This window comes from Canis lupus, chromosome 10 (assembly GCF_048164855.1).
Source record: "Canis lupus baileyi chromosome 10, mCanLup2.hap1, whole genome shotgun sequence".
In the NCBI taxonomy this organism is placed as follows: Eukaryota; Metazoa; Chordata; class Mammalia; order Carnivora; family Canidae; genus Canis; species Canis lupus.
The window spans coordinates 23,830,596-23,856,338 of NC_132847.1; the positions used below are offsets into that span (position 1 = coordinate 23,830,596).

Below are 25,743 nucleotides of genomic sequence, written 5' to 3' on the forward strand. Positions count from 1 at the left end.
GGAGCTGAGTCACTGCGGCCTGCCCGGCCGTTGGCCTTATCTCGACGCGTCGCTGCCCCCGAAAGCCCCCGCCCTGCCCTACTACAGCTAGTTTGCGCCAGGTCCCTCTGGCGGCTCTAGAAAAATTCCCAGGGGCCCAAGGGTTTTGGGGTCTCGAAGAAAGAGGGATCCTCCTCCCGGGCTGTCTGCAGGGCCCCAGGAACCCCTTGCCTGGGAACCGCCCCTGCGCCGGCCGCTCAGCGCCCATCTTCACACCATCCCTGAACTTTCTGCGGGAGTAAGCGTCGTCCTCTGCAGATTTCTCCTTTAAAATGCGCGTCCCCCCCACCCCCACCCCCACCCCCACCCCAGTGCTTTGAAGGGGAAGCCAGAAGCCCGGAGGGCGGGCGCGGAGAGGCAGTAGCGCCCAGGAGCGGAGGAGGACGGAGCGGCCCGCCCGGCCCCGGCCGCCTCCGGGCCTCCCTCAGGCCCCGCCTGCCCCTCTCCCAGCCCCCAGGACTCCAGGGGAAGTGCCGGGTGGGGGAGGGGAACTGAGCCGACAGATTCTGTAAACAGAGCCGGTTTGGGCCGCGGCCAAGGACGGGGTGTCCTGGCCCAGCCTGGGTGTGAGGCCCATCCGCGGCTCTCCAGGACACCCCGCCCTGCCCGGCCGCCCGGGGGTGCCCGGCCCACAGCCAGCTCCGGCCAGGATGTGTCCTGAGTTTTGGGAAGTGTCCAGTTCGATCGTGGGGAATGTGCCTCGGATTGGGGTCTGGGGGAGCGGGGGCTTCTCTCTAAGAACCGTCATTAATCGTTCATTCACCAAATGCCAGACTCGGGCATGGGCACAGCCCTCTGGTCCCTGCCCATGGGAGAAGCTGGTACTGGGTTGTGGCTCCATTCCCATTTCCACCTCTGATCTGCCCATATCCTGCTGTTCTGCTGCTTGAGGCAGAATCCTTGTGGGATAAAGAAGCTAAGAGAGGGGGCTCAGGTTCTGAGAACACTTGAAGGTGTAGTGCTGCCCCCTTGACTTGTTGCCAAGTGTGGCATCTCATGCCCATGGGATATAATTCACATACCATACCAATTCACAATCAGAGAGCAGCAAGGAAATGACCTGGAAAGGAGGATGGGGAAGGGAAAGGCATACTGAAGGATACTCAATGTTGGAAGCAATAGCCAGCTGTATGAGGTAGGGAAAGGAAAGGGGTCCTTGGGTGTTTAAGCAACAGGTGGCTCAGAGATGCTGGCACCTAGCAGGCGAGGAGATTGCTGTGGGCTCTGCCGTGGAGGAGAACATGTCAAGGTACAGAAAAGAGTCCTTGTGGAGGAGAAAAGAAGTTGGCCATTGAGATTTGTAGGCTGGGCTACAAGTACCAGTTGCAAGTTCTGGACTTTATTATTGGCGTGATATGTTTCTGAATGATTAGTGAGTGGGGTAGACAAGAGATCCCAAGGACAAATATGTTTGGGAAACACTGTGTTCAAAAAAGCTAAACACCGCTTACTGGGCTTTATAAGAGCGTTTATTCCATATGCTCATTAATAAGCATCTTGTGGCATCCCTGGATGGCTCAGCGGTTTAGTGCCTGCCTTCGGCCCAGGGTGTGGTCCTGGGGTCCCGGGATTGGGTCCCACATCGGTCTCCCTGTGTGGAGCTTGCTTCTCTCTCTGCCTGTGTCTCTAATGAATAGATGAATAAACTATTTAAAAAAAATAAATTAGGCATCTTGTGTTTTCCAAGAGTGGAGAGGGTATGGAGAAGCCCCCCCACACACACACACACCATTAGCCCAGCCTCATGGGACTTGTGCTCTTCTGATAACATTGGGGCCCAAGATTAATAAGTATGTCTTTCTTGCTGGCTCTGGCCCACATGGAATAGGTGGGCACATGTAGGTGCTAAGGAAAGCATGACTTTCCTAGAAACCCAGATTCAGTGACCATCTCCTCAAAGAGAGGCCAGCCCATAGAATGCTTTATGAATGAGTTTGGCAGGCTCAAGGTTCTGGGTCCCAGGCTCTAGGAATATCCTACTCCCCAAATCAGGTTTTCAGCAAAGTATCAGTGAATCTGGGATACCTGGTCATGTAAGCTACTCTATAGTGATGACCTTTTGCATGCAGTGTGAAAGCAGGCTGAGAAAGGAGAGGTCAGTGGGAGCTGGCACCTCCAGGGGAGGGCTCCAGGATGAGGCAGGGCGTGGTAAGACTTTCCAGGTGGCCGAGTTTTAGTGGTATAGGAAGAGAGGACTGGCCTGGCCGGTCTGGCCAGCATCAGAGAGAATGCTGGAGAGGCCCAGAGAATCAGCTTCACCAGCCTCTTTGAGGAGCTGGATCTCAGGCTGAGGAATGTGATGTGTCTTATGTGAGCCTACAGAATACATGCCTCCAAGCCCTCCCTTTCATCAGGTCTCACTTCAACCTTCATGGCCAGATGAGCCTCCCAAGTCTTTTCCATGTATTTTCCTTTCTTCCTTGTTCATATCACTCCCCATCCTGCCACTTTCCAACACCCCACCATAGCACTGGAATGATTTTGGCTGGCTGGGGGTCACCAGAGTCCTCCTGACAGATCCATTTCAATTTATTTTGTATTTATTTATTTTTTATTTAAATAATCTCTTCACTCAGCCTGGGGCTCGAACTCACAACCCCAAGATCAAGAGTCACACACCCCTCCAACTGAGCCAGCCAGGCACCCTTAACATTTTTTAAAAATAAATAACCTGATTGGGATATAATTCACATACCATACAATTCATCAATTTAAGTATATTCACAGAGACACAGAGATGTGCAACAATCAACTACAATCAGTTTTAGGACATTTCATCACTCCTCCTCCTAAAAAAAAATCATACACATTAGGAGTCATTTCATTTTTCTCCCCATGCCCCACTTCCAGTTGTAGGTAACCACTTAATCTACTTTCTGTCTTTTTAAAATTATTATCATTAAGTAAGCTCTGTGCCCAACGTGGGGCTTAAACTCATGACCCCAAGATCAAGAGTCGCACATTTCACCGACTGACCCAGCCAGGCACCCCTACTCTCTGCCTTTATGGATTTGCCTATTTGAGGTATTGCATTTAACTGAAATCACCCACTATGTCGTCTTCTGTCACCAGCTTCTTTCACTTGCATTTTGTTTTCTTTTTTTTTTTTAATTTTTTTTTAATTTAAATTTATTTATTCATGATAGTCACACGGAGAGAGAGAGAGAGAGAGAGAGACAGAGACACAGGCAGAGGGAGAAGCAGGCTCCAAGCACCGGGAGCCCGATGTGGGATTCGATCCCGAGTCTCCAGGATCACGCCCTGGGCCAAAGGCAGGCGCCAAACCGCTGCGCCACCCAGGGATCCCGCATTTTGTTTTCAAGTTGTATCCATGTTGTAGCATATATTAGAATTCCTTTCCCTTTAATGGCTGGATAACATTCCATTGTACAGATATACTTAATTTGGCTTATACATTTATTGGTTTGTGGACACTTGGGTTGTTTCTACTTTTGGGTATTATGAATAATGCTGCTATGGACATTCATGTACAGGTTTTTATATAGACATAAGTTTTCATTTCCCCAGGGTATATCCTTAGAAGTAGAATTTCTGGATCATATGGCAACTCTATATTTAATCTTTAGGGGAACTGTCAGATTGTTTTCCAAAACAGTTGCACTATTTCATATTTCTTTTTTTTTTTTTAAGATTTTATTTATTTATTTATTTGAGAGAGTGAGAGTGCACTAGTGGAGGGAGGGGCAGAGGGAAAGAAAGAGGGACAAGCAGACTCCCCACTGAGCAGGGAGCCTGATGTGAGGCTTGACCCCAGGACCCCAAGATCATGACGTGAGCCAAAGTCGGACACTTAAGAAACAGAGCCATTTAGGCACCCCTTCACATTTCTACCAGCAGTGTATGAGGATTCCAATTTCTCCACATCCATGTCAACATTTGTTATTATTTGTTCTTTTAATAATAGCCATTCTAGTTGTATGAGGTAGTATCATATTATGGTTTCATTCGCTTTTCCCTGATGGCTAATGATGATGAGTATTTTTTCATGTGCTTTTTGGCCATTTGTATATGTTCTTTGGAGAAATGTATATTCAGATCCCTGGCCCATTTTTTGAGTGAGAATTTCAACTTTCTACTATTAAGAGTTCTTTATTATTCTAGATAAAAGTCCCTTGTCAGATATACGATTTGTAAACATTTTCTACCACCAACTAGGTTGTCTTTATATTTTCTTCATGATGCCCTCTGTAGTCCAAAGTTATTAATTTTTATTAAGCCCAGTTTATCTATTTCTTCTTTGGTTGCTTGTGCTTTTGGTGTCATAGCTAAGAAACAATTGCCCGATCCCAATAACAAATATTTACACCTATGTTTTCTTTTAAGAGTTTTAGAGTTTTTCTTCTTACACTTAGGTCTTTGATCTGTTTTGAGTTAAGTTTTACATATGGCATGAGGTAGAGATCCAACCTCATTCTTCTGCACATGAATATTCAGTTTTTCCAGCACTGTTTGTTGAAGATTTCTCTTTTCACTCACTGAGTAGTCTTTATGCCCTTGTCAAAAATCAGTTGACCAAAAAAAAAAAAAAAAAATCAGTTGACCTGGGGATCCCTGGGTGGCTCAGTGGTTTGGCGCCTGCCTTCAGCCCAGGGCGTAATCCTGGAGTCCCGGGATCGAATCCCACATCAGGCTCCCTGCTTCTCCCTCTGCTTGTGTCTCTGCCTCTCTCTGTGTGTCTCTCATGAATAAATAAATAAAATATTTTAAAAAAATCAGTTGACCTTAAATGTAAGAGTTTATTTCTGAAAAGTTTTAAAAATATTTTATTTGTTTATTCATGAGAGACACAGAGAGAGAGAGAGAGAGGCAGAGACACAGGCGGAGGGAGAAGCAGGCTCCATGCAGGGAGCCCGACGCAGGACTCGATTCCGGGACTCCAGGATCATGCCCTGGGCCAAAGGCAGGCGCAAAACCGCTGAGCCACTCAGGGATCCCCTATTTCTGAATTTTCTTTTTTCTTTTTATTTTTTTCTTTCTTTCTTTTTTTTTTCTTATTTCTGAATTTTCAATCACTTCTCAGCCTTTTGGCTAAGATCAAGTGTAGTATTTCTGAATTTTCACTTTTATTCTGTTGATCTATATGTTTATTCCTTATGCCAGTATCACATAGTCTTGATTACTGTAGCTTTGTAGTAAGTTTTGAAAGCAGGACATGTGAGTCCTCCTGCTTTTTGCTTTTTACCCGGATTGTTTTGGTTGTTCTGAGTCCCTTGCGTTTCCAACATAATTTAGGATTGGTTTGTCAGTTTCTGCAAAAAACCCATTTGAATCTGATGGGATTGCACTGAATCTGCAAATTACCGTCTCAGCAATATTATCTTCTGATCTATGAACATAGGATATCTTTTCCATTTATTTAGGTCTTATTTAATTTCTATCAAAAATGCATTATAATTTTCAATATATTGCACCTGTACTTCCTTGTTTAAATTTGTTCCCGAGTACTTTTTACTCTTTGTGAGTTATTTTCTTAATTCATTTTAAGAATATGTTGCTAGTATATAGAAATACAACTGATTTTTTGTATATTGATCTTATATCCTGCAAACTTGCTGAACTTATTTAGTTATTTAATTAGTTAACTTATTTAATTAGTTCTTGTAGTCGTTTAGTGAGTTCCTTAGAATTTTCTATACACAAGACCATGTCATCTGTAAATATAGTTTTACTTTTTCCTTTCTGGCCTGGAACTTTATTCTTCAAAAACGATAATGAAGGGGCACCTGGGTGGCTCAGTCAGTTAAATGGCCAACTCTTGATTTATTTTTTATTTTTTTAAAGATTTTATTTATTTATTCAGAGAGAGAGAGAGAGAGAGAAAGAGAGAAAGAGAGAGAAAGAGAGAGGAAGAAACACAGGAGGGAGAAGCAGGCCCCATGCAGGGAACCCGATCCCAGGTCCCTAGGATCACACCCCGGGCTGCAGGCGGCGCTAAACCGCTGCACCACCAGGGCTGCCCCGCCAACTCCTGATTTAGACTCCCGTTGTGATATCAGGGTTGTGGGATCAGGCCTGCATTGGGCCCCAAGCTCATGGGAGAGTCTACTTGTCCTTCTCCCTCTGCTCTTCCCCCTACTCATGTGCTCTATCTCTCTCTCAAATAAATACATAAATAAATAAATAAATAAATAAATAAATAAATAAATAAATAAATAAAATCTTAAAAAGGATAATGAAATTATAAAACTGGTGAGAAAAAAAAACTGGTGAGGCCAACAAAGAGAAAAAAAGGCAATGAACAAATAAAAGAAAGAAGGGGCTTCACTAGAGATCCCATATACATCTATAAGATACTAAAGATATTATGAACAACTTATTGCCAATTGAGGTAACAAGTTTGGATGAAGTGGAAAAATCTCTGGAGATAATAACTTATTGAAGGTGATTCATGAAGAAATGAATAACCTAAGTCCATAACTATTAAAGAGATTCTTTCTTTTTAAAATTGTATCAATTTAAAATCTTTCCACAAAGAAAACTCCAAATCCAGATAGCTTTAACTGTGGATTCTTTTTTCTTTTTTTTTTTTAAGATTTTATTTATTTATTCATGAGAGACACACAGAGAGAGAGAGAGAGAGAGGCAGAGACACAGGCAGAGGGAGAAGCAGGCTCCATGCAGGGAGCCCGACGTGGGACTTGATCCTGGGTTCCCAGAATCAGTCCCTGGGCCAAAGGCAGACGCTAAACCACTGAGCCACCCAGGGATCCCCTACCTGTGAATTATATTCAAGATTCAAGGAAAAGAAAATTCTACTCATACACAAACTTCCACAAATTTACAAGTTTCTACTTCCAAAAAACTCAAGTTATCCTCCTCATTCATGGAATATTAGTTCATTTCATGGAACTAATATGACACTGACCACCCCCCACCCTCCAAATCTGACAGGGTCAATTGAAAATTGAAGGCCAATCTTGTTTATGATCATAGATAGAAAAACTCTAAACAAAGTATTATTAAATAGAAATTGTCATCACATAAAAAGGATAGTGCATATGACAAAGTTATAATTTATCCTAGAAACTCAAGCTTTGTCTAACTTTCAAAAACCAGTTAATGTTATTTATCACATAAACAGATTAAAGAAGAAAAGTCTTGGGTAACCCTGGTGGCTTAGCGGTTTAGCACCGATTGCAGTCCAGGGTGTGATCCTGGGGACCCAGGATCGAGTCCCCCGTCGGGCTCCCTGCGTGGAGCCTGCTTCTCCCTCTGCCTGTGTCTCTGCCTCTCTCTCTCTCTCTCTCTGTGTGTCACTATGAATAAATAAATAAAATCTTTTTTAAAAAATAAAGAAGAAAAAAAATAAAATAAAATAAAATGAAGAAAAATCTTATAGTTATCACGATGGATGCAGAAAAAGCATTTGATAAAATTCAACATCCATTGAATCGAATGGATAAATAATGGGGGGAAAAATAAGCTTGACCCAAACTGGAACTGGAAAGAAACTTCCTTAATTTTATAAAGGCTATCTTTTAAAAAATAACTAACGCAAGCATAATACTTAGTGGTGAAACATTGGAAATTTTCCCTTTGAAAATTGGAATAAGAGGATGCCTGGGTGGCTCAGCGGTTAAGAGCTTGCCTTCGGCCCAGGGCGTGATCCTGGAGACCCGGGATTGAGTCCCACGTCGGACTCCCTGCATGGAGCCTGCTTCTCCCTCTGCCTGTGTCTCTGCCTCTCTCTCTCTCTCTGTGTGTGTGTGTGTGTGTGTGTGTGTGTCTCATGAATAAATAAATAAATAATTTAAAAAGAAAAGAAAAAAGAAAACCGGAACAAAACAAAGATATCCATTACCACCACTTTTTTTTTTTTTTAAGATTTATTTATTTATTTTAGAAAGAGCAGTCATGCATGAGGGCAGAAGGGGGGGGCAGAGGGAGAGAGAGAAGCAGACTGCTCATGCTCTCTCAAATAAATAAATAAAATCTTTTTAAAAATTATATACAACCTAATGTAAAAATAGGCAAAAGATTTGAACCAAAGACTTCACCATAGAAGATACTGAAATAACAAATACATGAGAAGGTGCTCAAGAACATTTGTCGTTAAAAAAAAAAAAAAGAACATTTGTCCTTAGGGAAATAAAAATAAAACTACACACCTGCTGGGCACCTGGGTGGCTCAGTCAGTTAAGTGTCTGCCTTCGGCTCAGGTCATGATCTCCGGGTCCTGGGATCCAGCCCTGCATCCTGAGCTCCCTGCTTTGTGGAGAATCTGTCCCTTCACCCTCCCTACCCATGCTTTCTCAATCTCTCTCTCAAATAAATGAATAAAATTTTAAAACAAAACAAAGCAAAAACGCTACACACCTACTAGAAGGACCAGAATTTAACAAGACTGACCAAATCAAGTGACTGGCAAGGATGGCATCAGTGGCTGCCCTGGGACAGATGAATCACAAAAGTGCACGAGGAAACACTGGGGGATTACAGGCATGTTGTACGTTACAAGGCAGAGTTTAACCTTCAGTTAAACCTTCCGTTCTTCAATTGATAGACATTTCAGTTATTGCCAGTTTGGGCTTGTGGCTGATGCAAAGATGTGTCACCCAGATCCTTCCTCAAGGAAGGATTTGCTGTCCAGTTGCAGTGAGTGTGATAAGCAGAAACCAGCTGATAGTTTATTCAGGGTCTGCATGAGCTACAGAGGGCTGCCTTGCCCCTTCCCAGAGCAGCTTGCATCCAGTGCCTGAACAAAGCAGGGATAACGAGGCTGGGCCGTTTTAATCCAATCTGGGACAATCCAGATGCACAATATTTGCTCCAGAATTCTCTGCCAACTTGGCTTAGACGTCAATGAACCTGCATCACAGTTTGACTTCTTCTGGTCAGCCCTGCTTCCTCTCCCTTCCTTTCATAGATGTTAATCCATAATGTCCCTCATAAATATCTTGCGCTCCAAACTCCATCTCAGCATCTGTTTCCTGGGAACCAGATTTATGACAGGGCTATGACAAACCAAGCTCCTATGACCATTCTTGCCCATGTTTCCTGTCCTATTAACACTCCTTTCTGTAGGATATTTGCCTAGGAATGGAACTGCTGACTCAAAGAGTATGTTATTTTCAACTGTTTTCCAAAATGGGGGTACATGTTTATGTAAATTTATATAGATGAATGTTTTTACTTGGTATTGTGACTTTTAAATTTTAGGTCAGTTTGGTAAGTGTATAGCAATATCCTATTGTTATTTTATTTTATTTTATTTTAAAGATTTTATTTATTTATTCATGAGAGACACACAGGGAGAGAGAGGCAGAGACACAGGCAGAGGGAGAAGCAGGCTCCATGCAGGGAGCCCGAGGCAGGACTCCATCCCAGGTCTCCAGAATCAGGCCTTGGGCTGAAGGCAGCGCTAAACTGCAGAGTCACCTGGGCTGTCCCCTATTGTGATTTTAATTGACATTTCCTGGATTACCAAAAAAACTGAACAATGTTTTATGTTACTGGCCTTTGTCTGTTTGTTTTAGAGAGTGAGAAGCAGAAGGAGAGGGAGAAGGAGGGAGAGAATCTTAAGCAGGCTCCATGCCCAATGAGGGAGCCCAATACAGGGCTCTATCTGACAACCCTGAAATCACGACCTGGGTTTCTTCTTTTTCAAAATGCCTATCTTTTGCCCATTTTTCTCTTTTTATTCCCTTATTTATTTATTTATTTATAGATTTTATTTATTTATTCATGAGAGACCCAGAGAGAGAGGCAGAGACACAGGCAGAGGGAGAAGCAAGCTCCCTATGGGGAGCTTAATGCAAGACTTGATCCCAGGACCCTGGGATCACAACCTGAGCCAAAGGGAGATGCTCAACCACTGAGCCACTCAGGTGTCCCTTACTTATTTATTTTAAAATCACTTTATTAAGGTCTGATTGACATACAAAAAGCTGTATGTATTTAATGTCTACAACTTGATGAGTTTGTATTACACATTCTTCTGCTAGGCTGTCTTTTGTTATTAATTCTTATGTTTCCTGTATAGTTCTGGATAAAAGCCTTTAGTTTTATCTGTTATTACTATCTTCTACTACTTTGTATATTGCCTTTTCACTCTTTTAATGTTGCCTTTTGATGAATAGAAATTCTTCATTTTATCCATTTTTCCTTTGTGGTATTGCTTTTTATTCTTTAAGGCAGTACTCCTTACCCAAGATTATGAAGATATCCTTCTATGTTAGTATTATTTTTTTCTATGTTATTATTTTGAAACTTTACAGTGTCGCATTTTTTATTTAGGTCCGTATACACCTGGAGTTGATTTTGGTGTATGGTGTGAGGTAGGGGTCCAATTTCATTCTTTTCCCATATAGGTCCCCAGTTGCTCCAGCCAAGTTTATTAAGAGTCTGTCTTTCTGCCAAGGCTATACCATGCCCTCTCTGTTACACATCAAGCATATAAATGTGTGCAGGTCTGTTTCTGTAATCTCATCTCTATTCCATTGAACTATCTATTCCCAAAGCCATACCACACTCTCTTAATAACTATAGCTTTATAGTAATATGATATAGTAACAGCAATTCCTTTAACCTCATTCTTCCTCTAGACTGACTTAGCTATTCTTGGCCTTTGGCATGTTCACATAAATTTAAAAATCATCTTGTCGAGTTCCACAAAATATCCTCATGAGTTTTTATAGAAATAAAATTGAATCTATAGAACACTTTGGGACAAACTGACAATCTTTGTAATACTTAGTCTTTCAATCAATGAACATCATAGCTCCATTTATTAAGATCTTTAATTTCTTTTTCTTTAAAGATTTTTTTCTTAGATTTCATTTATTTATTTGAGAGGGAGAGAGTGCACACAAGCATGGGGGAAACGCAGAGGCAAAGGGAGAAGAAAACTCCCCGCTGAGCAGTGAGTTGGATATGGGGCTCCATCCCAAGACCCCAAGGGATGCTGAAGGCAGAGGCTCGACTGACTGAGCCACCCAGGTGCCCTAGATCTTTAGTTTCTGTCAATAATGCTTTATTTTTCTGCATTGGGGACTTATTCAAGTTTTATTTGCTTTATTCCTAATGATTTGGTATTTTATTTTATTATTTTTTCAAAAATATTTTATTTATTTATTTGAGAAGGAGAGAGAGAGCACAAGTAGGGGTAGGGGCAGAGGGGGAAGCAGGTTCCCCACTGAGCAGGGAGACTGAAAGGGTGCTTGATCCCAGGACTCTAGAATTATGACCTGAGCTGAAGGCAGCTGCTTAACAGACTGAGCCACCCCTGGGTTGTATATCGTTTTTGTATAACATATGTATATGTAATTTTGGATATGGCTCATACCTATAGGCCTATAATTCATATCAAGTTAATTTTTTATATAATATAAATGGTATGTATGTGTATGTGGTATAAATTTTACATACGGCTATCCAATAGTTCCAGCACCATTTATTGGAAAGATTGTTTGCTTCTCATTGAATTGTCTTGGTACTGTTTGTAAAACATCAATCAATCTTGTATGTCTGGGTCTATTTCTATCTTTACACTAATATCACACTTTTTACCCTAGCTTTTAGGCCACTTTAATTCATTTACTATAAGGGAATTCTTTATGTCTGGGTCTATTTCTATCTTTACACTAATATTACACTTTTTACGCTAGCTTTTAGGCCACTTGAATTCTTTACTATTAAGGCAAAGATCTGGATTTATTTTTTTTTCAAATAGTTAATGAATTGTCCCTGGGGGGAAAAATCATGCTTTGTATCTCTACTGTTTTGAGGGCAAACTTTATTATATACATATTTATTATGCAATGTATAAGGGTGTATTTCTAGATAATCCTTTCATTTTTGCTTAAATATTTTATTTATTTGAGAGAGAGAGAGAGAGATTATGTGCTTGTGAGCAGGGGGAGGGACAGAGGGAGAGAGAAAGAGAGAGAGAATCTCAGGCAGACTCCCTCCTGAGTGTGGACCCCAAGGTCGGCTTAACCTCATGACCCTGAGATCAGGACCTGAGACAGAATCAGTAGTCAGTCGCTTGACCAACTGAGCCACCCAGGTGCCCCTGAGTAATGAAATGACGTGTCTGTGGTTTCAGTATCAATTCTATGACGAGTGTTTTGATTAATATTCCTGTCTGGGAGTAAAGAGGGAGCCCAGGGTTCCCCCTGCTCTGAGAAGACTGCTCCACCTCAAACCTCCAGACTGCCAACAGCAGGAGTGAAGGGGGCTCCTGACAGGTGCTTTCTCCTCCCACTTCCCAGCAAACCCAGCCTGGCCACCACCCTCTATCTTGAGCCCCTCAGGACTGCTCTCACCAATCCCTTTATCTTCGTTCATACAGTCCCATGAGAGGTCCAGAATTCTCAGGGCATCCCTCATCCCAGGACTCAGCCCCATGTGGCTTTGCATTACCCTTTTCTGAACTCATCACCTACCTTACCCCAGGTCTATAAATCCTTTCACTGGTCTCTGCAACTCCCAGTCTGGCATCAGCTAACTTCCATATCCTCAACCTTATTTCAGAATGTCCCCTTTGTTTTCTTGCTCTAATGGAAACCTATCTCTCCTGTAAGGACTCCACCTTACCTTCAGCCTCTCAAGGGGTGGCCCTTGTCCCTCTTGTGGTCCTTGTGTCCCCGGGTTTGGTGTAGGGAGTGCTCATTTTGCTCCTCAGTGTCACAGTTTGCCCTCCTCCTTGGAAACACCCATGTCTAGAAGCCATGTCATCAGACAAGACTACCTGTTCCCTCACTTTTGGCAGCCACTGACAGACTCCTTGGTCTCTTCTCCTGGTTCCTTGAAGATTTTATCTTCTAGCCCACAGTCCCCCTCTCCAGAGGCACTTCTGCCTTAGTTTCTAATTTTTCCATTCATGCAGATGAACAGGCTCCTCAGTCACTTGGCCTCCTCTTCACAACCTTGGCTTCTGGCACACCTCAGCACCTTGCTCTCACAGGCAGACTTCCAATTAGTCATTATCTGTCAGTGCAGTCCCTTCATTGACTGGTGTCTTTGTGTCCCCTCTAGGTAAACACTACCTTTCTCTCCAGTTCACTCCCTCTATTGCCCCAACTCCAATAGTTCTTCACGGAGCCTACTGATCTGAGCAAACATTCACGATCCCTCTCCCCCACAGGCCCCCTTCCCTCCTTACCCAGCTTAGAGCCCAAGGTCCAGTGCTAGAATCTCTCCCTTACCCCTTCCTGCAGAATAGTCACCTGGCAAAACCACAGCTCTGGTTCGACTCAGCACTCTACCCACTCTCTACACCTGCATCCACAGGCTGTCTGAGCCTAAAGAAAAACCCACAATTGGCTGCCCAGTCTCGCTTTGAATTAATGAGTACAAGTCTCTCTCAGTAGGACCTACAGGCTACCCAGCAATCATACTACACCCCCAAGGGTGCTTACACCCTCTCCTTCAGCCAACTGCCTCACACCTCCTCTTCCACCTCACTCTCAGCTGACAACCTGTTCCTAGTTTGCTAAGAAAATAGAAGCCCTCACCAGAGAAGTTCCACGGGCTCCACCACTATTTCCCCCACCCACTTGCATCTGTGTTCATCAACTCTGGCTTTCGTCTTGCTAATATGGGTGAACTGTCCATGCTCCTATTTCAGGACTGGCCTCTTTTTTGTACACCAGATGCCATCCCCACCTGTCTACTCAAAGACTTTATTCCAACATTTATCCCCTTTCTCACCTACGTCATCAAAATTCCCCTCTCTCCAGGATTGTTCCCATCAGCACACAAAAATACTGTGGTTTTTCCATCTTACAGAAAAACCTCCTCTTGGCCTTATATACCCCTCAAACTCTTACCCAATTTCTCTGCTCCTCTTTGTGGCCCAGCCCCTAGAAGGAATTGTCTCTTCTTGCTACCTCAAGTCCTCTCCCTGCTTCCTTTCTCCCACCACTACAGCAAGACTACATCTGTCAAGGAATCTCCATGTTCTCAAATATCCGGCTTCACTTTCCTTGCTTCTCGGTAGCATGTAAGAGTTCATTTCTCCCTGCTCGGCGCCCAGATCATCACCATCCTCTCCTGGTTTCCCTCCTACCTCTCTGGTTGCTCTGTCTCTGTCTCCTTTGCTGGCACCTACCTCCTAGTCTCCAAGGCTCAGTCCTTGGATCTCTTTTAATCTCTTATCTTCACTCACTCCCTTGATAATCTCCTCCAGTGTCCTGGTTTTAAATAACATTCCGTTGCTGACAACTTGCAAATTTATATCCCTGGCCTAAGCCTTTTTCTGAATTCCAACTTATATTGTCTCTAGGCAGACTCCTGAAGCTGAATCATGGCTGCCCCCACCCCTGCCAATCAGGTTCAAGCTCACCAACTTTCTCTTATCCATAGCTGGCCCACTTCCCTGTAGATGTTTGAGTTTTGAACCTAAATCTAGAGGATGAAGATTAAGACTTCCTCTGCATAGGCCTGTGGAGCAAAGGGAGTCGGAGTCAGTGCTGGTGGCTTCATGCACATCACAGGCTGCTTGATTCACTTTCCATTTTGGGCTGGCTGAGCAGCTCAGAGTGAAGCACTCCTGGCTAGCTCAAGGTGGCCACTGGGAGTGCATCTCATGGGCATACAGGCACCTGCCCCCTCACACACACCCTTGTACACTCTGTCTGCCCTGTGTCTCTTTCCTGCCTTCCTCCCCAGGTAAGGACATAGTGACCTTCCAGGAGGGCCCAATGCTGAAGACATTGCCCACCCATCTTGTGGCCTCCATGCAAACTGGGATTATGTCTCTTCTGGACCTCACAGCTCTCTGGGGGTCCATGGGGACCAGGCTAATTGGGGCCAACTGGCCCTTCTGGCTCCTTTCCCACCTTCTTGGGGCTCACTCCCTGGAGTCATACCTGACCTGGGAACCCACCTGGGCTTTCAAAGTAGATTACATCCCGCAAACAGGTATTGAGCCCAATACCCACAAACAGGAGGCCAAGAGTGTGGTTCACTGAGGCAGGACGTGTCTGTCTTCCAAGAAGCCTCCTGAGCAGGCTTCTCAGCAGCAGCTGGGTTGAAGGGCAGTTTTCCTCTTCCCACACCACTCAAAGCTGCAATTTTGCAAACCAGGAATTAAAGGCTGGAAGACTCAACGCCCTGTGGTCTCCCAAAGTGGGAGGACCCTAAAGGAGGATCAGCTTCCCTTAGAAGCCAGGCACATTGGCAAGAAGTACTGGATAAACAAGCAATCTTGGGGCAATGCTAATCTGCTTTTTCCTCTTCTTCACAGTGTCTGACTGATTCTAAATTGAATTATTAATCCAGTCCTGTGAGCTCGTGTCACTTTTCCAGACAACCAGTTTATTCTTGACTCGCCCACTATCAATTTCAACATGCAATTTGCAATGAAATTTGACTGATCAGCACTACCATAATTAGTTGCAAATGTCTGTGCTTGTATTTGTTTGGTGTAGGGGCTTTTTCATTAAAGTGATGGAGGCCAGTAAACGCCATGACTTTGCTCTGGGACATAGGACTAGGAGCGGTTGTGTTATGGGCCAGGGAGTGACTGGCTCCTAAAAGAGGGTGGGGACTTGGAGTTGCAGCACCGGGAGCTGTGTTTTCGCCTTAACACTTTTGTGTTCACAGAGCGTACTCCCAGTTGGGCAGAAGATTACATGTGCAACTCGCAGGGAAGAAAGGAACTGGAGTTCCCTCCCCTGGCCTCTCCCTGAAATCTCCAGAAATGTTCTTTTTTTTTTTTTTTTAAAGATTTTATTTATCCATTCATGAGAGACAGAGAGAGAGAGAGAGGCAGAGACACAGGCAGAGGGAGAAGCAGGCTCCATGCAGGGAGCCAATGTGGGACTCTATCCCGGGACCCCAGGATCACACCCTGAGCTGAAGGCAGACGCTAAACTGCTGAGCCACCCAAGGATCCCTCCAGAAATGTTCTTGCAAACCTCCAGTAACAGGGGTCTTGCTCTCCAGCGAGGCAGCTCTGCATGTGGGGTAAGTTCTTCCTTGCCTGGGCTCCCACCTGCCAGCTACAGGATTGTTCCACCTAGTCCAGTGTTCTGCTCTCAACTCGGCAACTGTCACACTGCATGGACTTGGGCCAGTCTCTAAGCCTTAATGTTTCCATCTGAAAAAGGGGAATTATCTGGTGATTCTGTCTTTAGTATTCTAACAGAGTTTCTAGGTAAAAACAACAGAAATTGACCCCTAACTTAAGCAGATTGACTTAACTGACTTAAGCTAAATTGATTTAAGCAGAAAAATATTAAGGTTGTTGAGCAGCTCAGAGAATCTCTGGGCAGAGCAGAAAAACAGTGGCGACACAGCCAGGAACAGAGCCCCAGATCATCCTGCAAATTGGCTCAAGTTAGGACCTCCTTGCCCTCACTCTCACCAACACCATCATGCTCTAGGCTCTGCACCCTTGGCTGCTGCCTTGTGCCCATGCTCTGTGCTGTCCCCATCTCCACCATCCTAGCAACCCTGGACCTGCCGTGCTTACGGTAACTGCCGAGGAGAAGCCTCTGTGATCCCTGCTTCTTTGGGCCACTAGCTCCTGGATCAAGGTCTGGAGCCAGTGTGTCTGACTGTCAGGGCCTCAGTCATGGGCCTCGACCCAGCCACGAGGAGGCTGGGAAAGTATGCACATGGTACTTTCAACCTCTGTAATGGGAAGTGGGCTCTGCCTCAGAATGAGGGGAATTCCCCATCACAGGAAGAGGGTTCAGATCCTGGGTAGCCAAAAAGAAGAACAAAGAATCAAATAAGGTGGTAGATGTTAAAAGAGGTTAGAAAAGGTATCAAGCTCAGGGTTGGCTCAATCAGTTGGGTGTCTGCCTTCAGTTCAGGCCATAATCCTGGAGTCCTGGGATCTATATCCCACATCAGGCTTCCTGTTCAGTGGGGAGTCTGTTTCTCCCTCTCCCTCAGCCTGCCGTTCCCCTTGCTTCTGCGAGTGCTCGTGTTGTCTCTCTCTCTCTCTCCCTCACTGTCAAATAAATAAATAAATAAATAAATAAATAGGTATTAAGCTCAACACATCTGCCAAAGATCACTTTTCATTCTATTAATATTTCTGCTGATACAAGAGGAGAAAGCTGTGATCCCCACCCTCAAAGTACAGTACAATCAGGGAGTAAGAAGGCATGGGCCAGGTGCTCTAGGCAGGAGAGTTCCCTGTTGAGAACTGTTGTAGCTTCCCTGCTTAGTATCCACCCCTCCTTCCTCTTCAGGGAATAGCACCCCAGTTTTCATCTGAGGAACTATTCCTCTTAACATTTTCAGCTCATGTGCTTTGGAGTAATACTCTGGCTTGTGAGTCCCATGTGAACCAGGCCTGGCCAGTCCAAGTGGCGTAGTGCCTGATGCATTGTGCTGAGTTACACAGATGGTTGGTTTAGGGATGGGCATGTGACATAAGCCAGCCCGTGGGGTCCAACTGGAGTCTATACTAAGTATTTGATAGTCCTAGAAAAAGATGTTGCCCTTGCATTTGGACTTGGAGGTATGAGGTTGTCAGCTTGGAGCTCTGGCAGCTGTCTTGTCACCAGCGTATAAGAACAGGGCCAATCCTTAGGAAAGCAGAAATGAAAAATGGTGTGGTCCTGATGACCTGGTTGAGCCCCCAGATCAAGGTGTGCCTGAAACCCCTGAACTTTTCCATTATGTAAACTGAACAAACCAATACATTGTTCTCTTTTGCTTAAGCCAGTTTGGAGGAATTTCATATCACTTGAAGCTAAAAGAATTTGAAATGATTCTCCCATATACACCCTGCTGAAGCATCAGCCTGGAATCAGCTCCTTGGGAATATCCACAATGAAATTACCAGAGGGCCTTCTCTCTGGTGCAGTTTTTCAGACCCCCATGATAAGGCAAGTTCCCCACAGTCATCCCATTTTATAGATGGGAACACAGAGGGACAACAGAGCAACAGTCTGGGGTACTCAGAATTGACCTAGAGGTCAGGTCTCTGGATGAGAGGACTCAGGTACCATCCCCAACCTCTCCACACCTCAGCACCATGTCCACAGAAGACAGTCTAGGGACATATGGCCTAAAAAAAGCCTGATCATGAGGATGATGGAGTGGTTGGTAGGATATTTAGACAAGCACACACATTGTCTATGTACAGCTAAAGAACCCAGCCTCGGCCTGTAACAGAATGCTTCCTGGCATCAGGGTAATAATCAGATTGGCCCAGGTCTTCTCCAGGACCCCTCTAGGGCTCTCTCTCACACCACCCCCTCCCCACAACCTGCCTCCAGGGAGCCCTGAGTACTGGTGAAACGTTACTGCTTCCCACAACAAACAGTACAGTACCCTAACCATGGTGTTTGCTCTCAACGACCAGCCCTTCAAAGTGTTGGAAAGCATCACTCAAACCTTAAGGAAGCCCCTTCTTTCCCAAGTTAAGATACTGTTGGGGGGTTTTTCAGAGATGCAGTTAGCTCTCCCCATTCTAGGATCTGGGCCACGGAGAAAAACAGGAGGACAGAATCCACCTCTGAGAAACCCTGCATGCAGGTCTTGCCAATGGCAAGGAATCAGGGTCCCATGAACTAGAAGTGGCTCAGAAGGAATCAGATGAGAGGACCTTCCCTCCTGGGCTCTAGAAACAGCCTGCCAGCGCTGCAGTAGTCCATCCAGACTGGCTAAATCAGTTACACAGGTGGATGGGCCCTGGTACAAGTGGAGAGACCAGTTCAGGCACATGGGGCCTCTGCTTTGTGACACCATGTGGCAGTGTTGGGATGCCTGACCCTACATGGAGTCTTACTGTTCTTGTCCACAGTCAGAAAAATGGCGTTTCATAAGATGGTCCCATCCTCAAACATGCTATCCCCATATTCTGATTTGGAGTCCTGGAACTGTAAGCCACACTGAAACCTAAACAGGACTCTATAGCCTCTAGACCAAGGACCTGAGACTGCATGTGTCCTGGCAGGCCCCAATGCCCCCCATAAACCCAAGTACAATTGTTAGCAGGCTGTGGGTAGAGCCCATGGGTATATGCACATCATTTCTGAACCAGTTTTGGAATTGGGCTGGTGAGTATTTGCAGCCTAAGAAATGGGTTGAGACATTGCCTTTTCCCAGCAATATAAGTAGTTCTAGAAACACCCATTTGCAGTTTCACACTGAGCTTTGAGAAAAATCATTTGAAAACTGTTAGCAATAAGTATGTTTTCAAGCTATACATAGGCATGTCTGATAGCCCAACAGTTCCACTCCTAAGTACATATACCCAACAGAGAAGGTACATACATGTCCCAAAAGACATGCACTATTTGTTGTAGCCAAGGCTGGAAATAACCCAAATTTCCATTAGCAGTGGTATCAGTAAATCAGTGGTAGTATATTCACAAACCAGAGAATAGCAATGAAACTGAGCAAACTATTTCATAGCCAGTAACATGGATGAATCTCATTGAGTAAGAGAAACCAGACAGAAAAATAGTATGTACTATCTGATCCCATGTACATAGTTTTTAAAAATAGGCAAACTAATCTGTGGTGACAGAGGCTACCATAGTGGTTACCCCTGGGGGCAGTGACTTACAGAAGGCAATAGGAGGCTCTGGGGGCTGGCGATGCTCTGTATTTGGCCACACAGGTGATAGTTACACAGGCTTGTTCACAGGAGCTATACCTTTATGAGCTGTGCACTTCTCTCCATGTACTTTAGACTTCAATTAAAACATTTGTTTAAAATAGATAAATAACCCCTCTGACCGAATCTACCCCAAGCAGAAATTCCAGAAAGCCTGGAAATTGAAGATCTCTTTCCGTGGTATCCTCCACTGATCCTTAGATATTTGGGTTCTCAGATGTCTTAAAAACTAAAGTCAGCAACCAGAGGTATGGGGACACGGGCAAAGAGGAAGGTGGCCTAGTGGGACAACTGTGCCCAGGAGTGAGCTGAGGGCTTCGAGGGCACACAGGCCTCCAGAGGGCCTGCCCTAGCCTTGGATGAGCACACCAGACAGGCCAGCGCAGGTGAGCTGGCACTCCTGAAAGTCCACACCGAGGTCAGCCCCCATAAGCCTTCTAAGAGCCTGGGCTGCTAAGATAAATTCTTTCCTCCGGCCTCTGAAAGAAGAAAGGGAGTGCATCCTGTTATAGGGCTAAGGCAGGGAAGGGGCAGAGGGGCCAAGTTAGGGTTCACTTTAGGCTTGGCACTGGGTCCAATTTCACTAGAATCTTTCCACATTGTTCATGCTCTCCCAGATGGTCAACTGCCTGCTGGCTCAGCTCAACAGCACATAGTACGTGACCTGGCACTTAAGAGGTTTCTAGTGTGTTCATCTAAGAAGGGGGGAGTCAGAGAGCCAATAGCCCTACTGCACTTTGTCTTAGAGAGGAAAGCTCGCCACCTCATATGTCTGGATGAGAGGGAAAAAGGGGTTCCTTGGACCATTCCAATGTTAGGAAGTCCTAACACTACCTTGCATACAGTAGGTGCTCCCTGAGCTTTGTTGAGAGGTTGGTTAGAATAGAGTTTCCAGTCTTGGGAACAGGATCTGGGTCTGCCTAAAAACCAGACAAGTAAGGACTCACTCTGTGGGCTGGGCTCAGAGGGAGCAGGTCCTGCCCTAGGCCACACAGGAGTCCCTGGAGTGCCTGAGTTATTGGAAAGGACTGTATCAGCTTGGAGGATTAGGCACTGTAATCAGAGAGAAGCAGAGCCTGCCACCTTCACCCCACTGTACAGAGAGGCAGACTGAGCCTTGGAGAAACTTGGTGCCTTGTTCCCACCTCATAGCTAAGCTGCTAAAGCCTGGATTAGTGCTGCGCTATCAAGCCTGCTCCAGCTCTGAGTTACTTCACAGAAGCATCACTGCCCACTCAATATATACCCATACCCGGTTCAGCTCAGGTACCCTCACCTTGCCTGCCTCAGGAACAGGAATCAGCAAACTATTCGAGTAAAGGGTCAAATGCTTGAAACTTTACAGTCTATGGGTCTATACAGTCTCCATCACAGCTCCTCAGCTCTGCCTTGTAATATGAAAGCAGCCAGAGATAACATGTAAGTGCATAGGCATGGCTGTGCTCCTTGGTTTATGAATGCTGAAATTTGAATTTCCTGTAATTTCCACATGTCATGAAATATTATTCTTCTTTAATTTTGTTTTCAGGGGGTGCCTGAATGGCTCAGTCAATTAACCATCTGACTCTTGGTTTTGGCTCAGGTCATAATCTCCCATTTGTGGGACTGAGCCCCATGTTGGGCTCTGTGCTCAGTGCAAAGTCTGCTTTAGATTCCCTCTCCCTCTCCCTCACACTCATGCTTTCACCCTCTCTCACAAATAAATAAATGAAATCTTAAAAACAATAATTTTAGGGGTACCTGGGTGGCTCAGTCAGTTGAACATCTGCCTTGGACTCAGGTCGTGATCTCAGGGTCCTGGGATCAAGCCCCACATCAGGCTCTCTGTTCGATTGCAAGTCTGCTTCTCCCTCTCCCTCTCCCTCTCCCTCTGTAATCTCTCTGGTTCTTACTCTCTGTCAAATAAATAAAATATTTTTTAAAAATTTTATTTTCAGGGATCCCTGGGTGGCGCAGCGGTTTGGCGCCTGCCTTTGGCCCAGGGTGCGATCCTGGAGACCAGGGATCGAATCCCACGTCGGGCTCCCGGTGCATGGAGCCTGCTTCTCCCTCTGCCTGTGTCTCTGCCTCTCTCTCTCTCTCTCTCTCTGTGACTATCATAAATAAATAAAAATTAAAAAAAAAATTTATTTTCAACCATTAAAAAATGTAAAAACTGTTCTTAGCTCATGGGCTTTACAAAAATAGGCACTAGACCAGATCAGACCCTTAGGCCATAGTTTGTCAATTCCCTGTTCTAGAATGTGCTGTCCTAGGGCCCATACTCCCCAAGTCACTGAGGTGTTAAGTCAAATCCTCCTGAAATATGGGTGATAATACAGTGACCAACTGTTCTGGTTTGCCCAGGGCTGAGGGGTTTCCCAGGATGTGGGATTTTTGGTGCTAACATCAGGACAGATTCAAGGGAAACAGGATGGTTGGTCACCCTAGGTGGTAATCATTAATCCAAAGAGGAGACAGGCTTCAGGAGGCACCAGTCAGGGTTCTAGCATGACCCCCTACGGCCTGCCCCACGCACTGCCTAGTCCCTGTGGTTTGTGGTAGAGACTTGACCCGCTCTGCCTGGCCCAAGGCAGGGAGATGCCCCCCTCCTCCAAGCAAGAAAACCTCTGTGGTCTGGGCGCTCTCAAAAGGCAGGAAGTTGAATCATCAGCTCCGGTAACGTCTCTGTCAGCCTGTGGGTCTGCTCAGGGAGCTCAGGGCTCTAGGCCCAGGGGGCTGGCTCTACACTTTGTTTGCTGCTTTCTCTGAACAGGAAAGCTCTGGAGTGAGGTTTCCAGTGAGGCTTCTGAAGAAATGAGAGTGTTGAGTCAGGCAGTAAGAAGAGCTGGATGGCAGGTCCACTGGAGCTCTTGGTCAGCTCTGGCCCACGCTTGCTGTGTGGCCTTCAGTGACCCCATCATCCTCTCTGTTTCTTGGCTTTGCCTTCTATACCACAGAAAGGCTGATTCTTGAAATCCCCTTCAATTAAGAATGTGGATAGTGACCTAACTGAGAGCATTCTGGGTCTGTGGATGACTCATTCTAGGCTCTACAACCAGAATGCTCAAACACACATCCCTGTCTCCCACTTACCTGGGAGCAGGACCTGAATAGCCACCCTCGTTTAGACTGCAGAGGCCTTAGGAAGGTGACGGTTCTGGATTTAGGGGTCTAGAAGAGAGGAACCAAAGAGGAGAAGCAGGTTAAAGAGGAATACCTACACATAATGAAGATAATCATACCACTTGTTTATGAAGGGCTCACTATGTGCCAACCCTTGGACAACCTGTTTGAGCCTCACAATGACTCTTCAGGATAAGAGCTGTCATTATTTCTACTTTATAAGTGAGGCAAATGAAGCTCAGAGGGGTTAAGTATCTTGCTCATAGTCAAACAGCTACCAAGTGGTGGAGCAGCCATTAACCGCATTGTTAGACTGCACCTTTGAGGTTCTGAGGCTCAGGAAACCTGTGGGGGGAATGGGGGAGGGAAGAGCTTCCCAGAGAAGTCAAGGGTCAGGTGAGGGAGAAAGTGTTCTTGGTGCTGCACAGAGACCCCCAGAGAACAGGCAAAAGTCTGATGGTTGCTGACCTTAGGGACTCTATCCCTGGAGATGCCCCCACAGATTCCCCAGATGGTCTCTGAGAGACTGACAAAGAAATAGGACACACAGCAGCATTTTGCTGCACAAAAGGAGCTGAGTATTTACTTCCTGAGCAAAGGCAGCAGGCTCTGCTCCAAAGGTGCCCCTGCGTGTCTCTATATGCTGCTCTCTGCCCCAGCATGGGTTCTACATTCAAGGTTCAGAGCATGGGATTCAAGGCCCATGGCAACACTGCTTAGTCTCCCAATGAGAGAGGGGGCCAAGAGAATTTGGCAGTTCTGACCATACTTAGCAGAAGACCAAGCCCAAGTGGGACCAGTAGGGCCACTGACAGGGGGTTGGAGGCAGCCTTCAACTTACCTGTCCTGAGTAACCCAGCAGATAGATGGTCCGGGGCAAAGTGTCCACCCCAGCTCCCCAGGCTACTGACTGGACTCCCAACATAGGCATAGGCTGGGCCTGGAGATACCTTTTCTCCCATGAGTAGCAGGTTCAGAGCAAGGCTTAGCTAAACCTCTGACCATTCCTTACCCTCCCTGGGGGCACCGTGAAATTCTCCACACAGCTCTTAATCTAAAAGGGGCTTTATTAATGCCTGCTACATGGGCACTGACCAGATGGGTAAGAGTGGGGATTTGGGAGGATTTGTTAGCCTGAGGACCTAGTAGGGGCTAGGCCTGTACTGGTGCCTTGGGGTTGAGGTAGGGGCCTGGAATCTCTATGCAGGGGTTGTGGCTACCTCCTGACTCCCACCTGGGCGTGCACTGGACCCCAGGCCTCAGGAGCCAAACCATCCTTGCAGACATTTGGCTTCTCTACCTGGCTATTTTAGGCAGCCTGAAGCTAGACTTGATTATGGCAGAACTGAAATAGCTCATTAGATGTGGCTGGCTCACCCTTCCAAAGGAACCATTTTGGAACCCCTGGGGTCTTGTGGTGAGCACACCCACCCCCATCCTACCCTCCAGTCCTTCTTAGCAGGAAAGGAGGAGCAGCCCAGACAGCCCAGCCTCACCCAAAGCCTCCATACAGAGTGTAGGCTCCATGCGCAGGCACATGGGTCCCTGGCAGCACAATGCCTCTGGCCAGGTCTGGGCCCTGCCTTCTTCTCTGCCTCCAGCTCCTCCCCACAGGAGAAAGGGCAGAACAGGACTGTCCGGTTGAGGACACTGTGGGACTGTGCCCAGGGAGTGACAGTTCTGGGCCTCTCCCTGCTCCTGATGCTTGCCAGCATGGGTGTGGGGCCCCAGAGGGAGGCCCTAGTCCTTCTCCAGTCCAAAGGCCACTAACAGCCCAGTGGATGCAACTCTGGAGTATGTGGAAGGGGCGGGGTCTCCAGGCAGGGAGGTGCAGGACAAAGGAGGAGGGGCAGGAGAGGAGGCAGAGGCTGGGCTTAGCGCATATCCTGGGGCCTGAGCAAGTCTCTGCCTGGGCCAGGTTGGGCCTGGGGCTGCCCTTGGCTGCCCTTGGCCGCCCCCCCGCCCCCCCCAATACACCCTATGGCCTCTGGACACAGCTCTGCATAATGGCCCATCTTCTTCCGCCCCTCCTGCTCCTAGGTGGCAAATCTCCCATAGGACTGGAGTGAAATATCACCAGGCTGCCAGGCTCCCAAGGCAAGTTCCTGCCAAAGCTCCTCCTGGCAGAGAGTCTCCCCTCTGGGGCATTTGCCCTCTTCAGGGGTGGATGCTATCAGACTTGCCCACAGTGAAATTTCTGACCAAGGGCAGGTAGGTGAGAGAGATCTTTGGGTCTGGGAGTCCTTTGTGAGCTCCTCAAATTGCCTCAGCTGGGCAGGGCTCCACTGCAGTCTGGTCACTGAGGTGGGAGTGAGGGCAGATGGACTCCGTGGGGCCCCCAGTGATGAAAGTGGGGGGACCTCAGAAGTCTCAGGGAGCTCCTAGCAGACGCAGTGTGGCCAGAGCAAAAGAGACAATCTGGCATTTGGGGCCATTGGTGCAGAAGACAGGGCTCTGCCTCCCGCTGCTCAGGGATCCTCATGCTCAGTGAGAAGCCTGGGTGGTGCCAGTGTGGAGGGAATACAGAGATGGCTGAAGGCCTAGACTCAAGGCCTCTGGCTCCCTGACCCTGAGCTTGGTGTGGGGCAGGGAGGAGGTGGAAAGTGACAGACTCTAAGGCCATGGCCTGAGCATCTCAGAAATCAGAGGAAGACCGGAAGAGATGGGCCTGCCGCGTGAGACAGAAAAGCCCTCAAGACAGAGGTGCTGGGGGCAGCCCAGGTGGCTCAGCGGTTTAGTGCCGCCTTCAGCCCAGGGCCGGATCCTGGAGACCCGGAATCGAGTCCCGCGTCGGGCTCCCTGCATGGAGCCTGCTTCTCCCTCTGCCTGTGTCTCTGCCTCTCTCTCTCCCTCTCTGTGTGTCTGTCATGAATAAATAAATAAATAAATAAATAAATAAAATCTTAAAAAAAAAAAAGACAGAGGTGCTGGGAGCAAGTCTGGAGGTGGCTACCTGCCAGCAGGTGTTTGGACCAGAGAGCTGCCTGGGGGAAATGTGTATAGAGGTTGTGGGTGATGAAATGGCAAGTAGCAGAGTGCTCTCGCCC

General features: G+C 46.3%; 1 long non-coding RNA gene and 1 pseudogene across 1 annotated transcript; one reads left to right on the forward strand and one right to left on the reverse strand.

Annotated features, from left to right (window-relative positions):
* Positions 1-1,785: 1,785 nt before the first annotated feature.
* On the reverse strand, positions 1,786-24,629 carry LOC140640885 (uncharacterized). Its single transcript, XR_012037495.1, has 3 exons — positions 24,193-24,629; positions 22,667-22,744; positions 1,786-2,828 (listed from the first exon to the last, which is right to left on the reverse strand). It is a non-coding gene; the product is annotated as an uncharacterized lncRNA (long non-coding RNA).
* On the forward strand, positions 5,069-5,243 carry LOC140642064 (U2 spliceosomal RNA; annotated as a pseudogene).
* Positions 24,630-25,743: the final 1,114 nt, after the last annotated feature.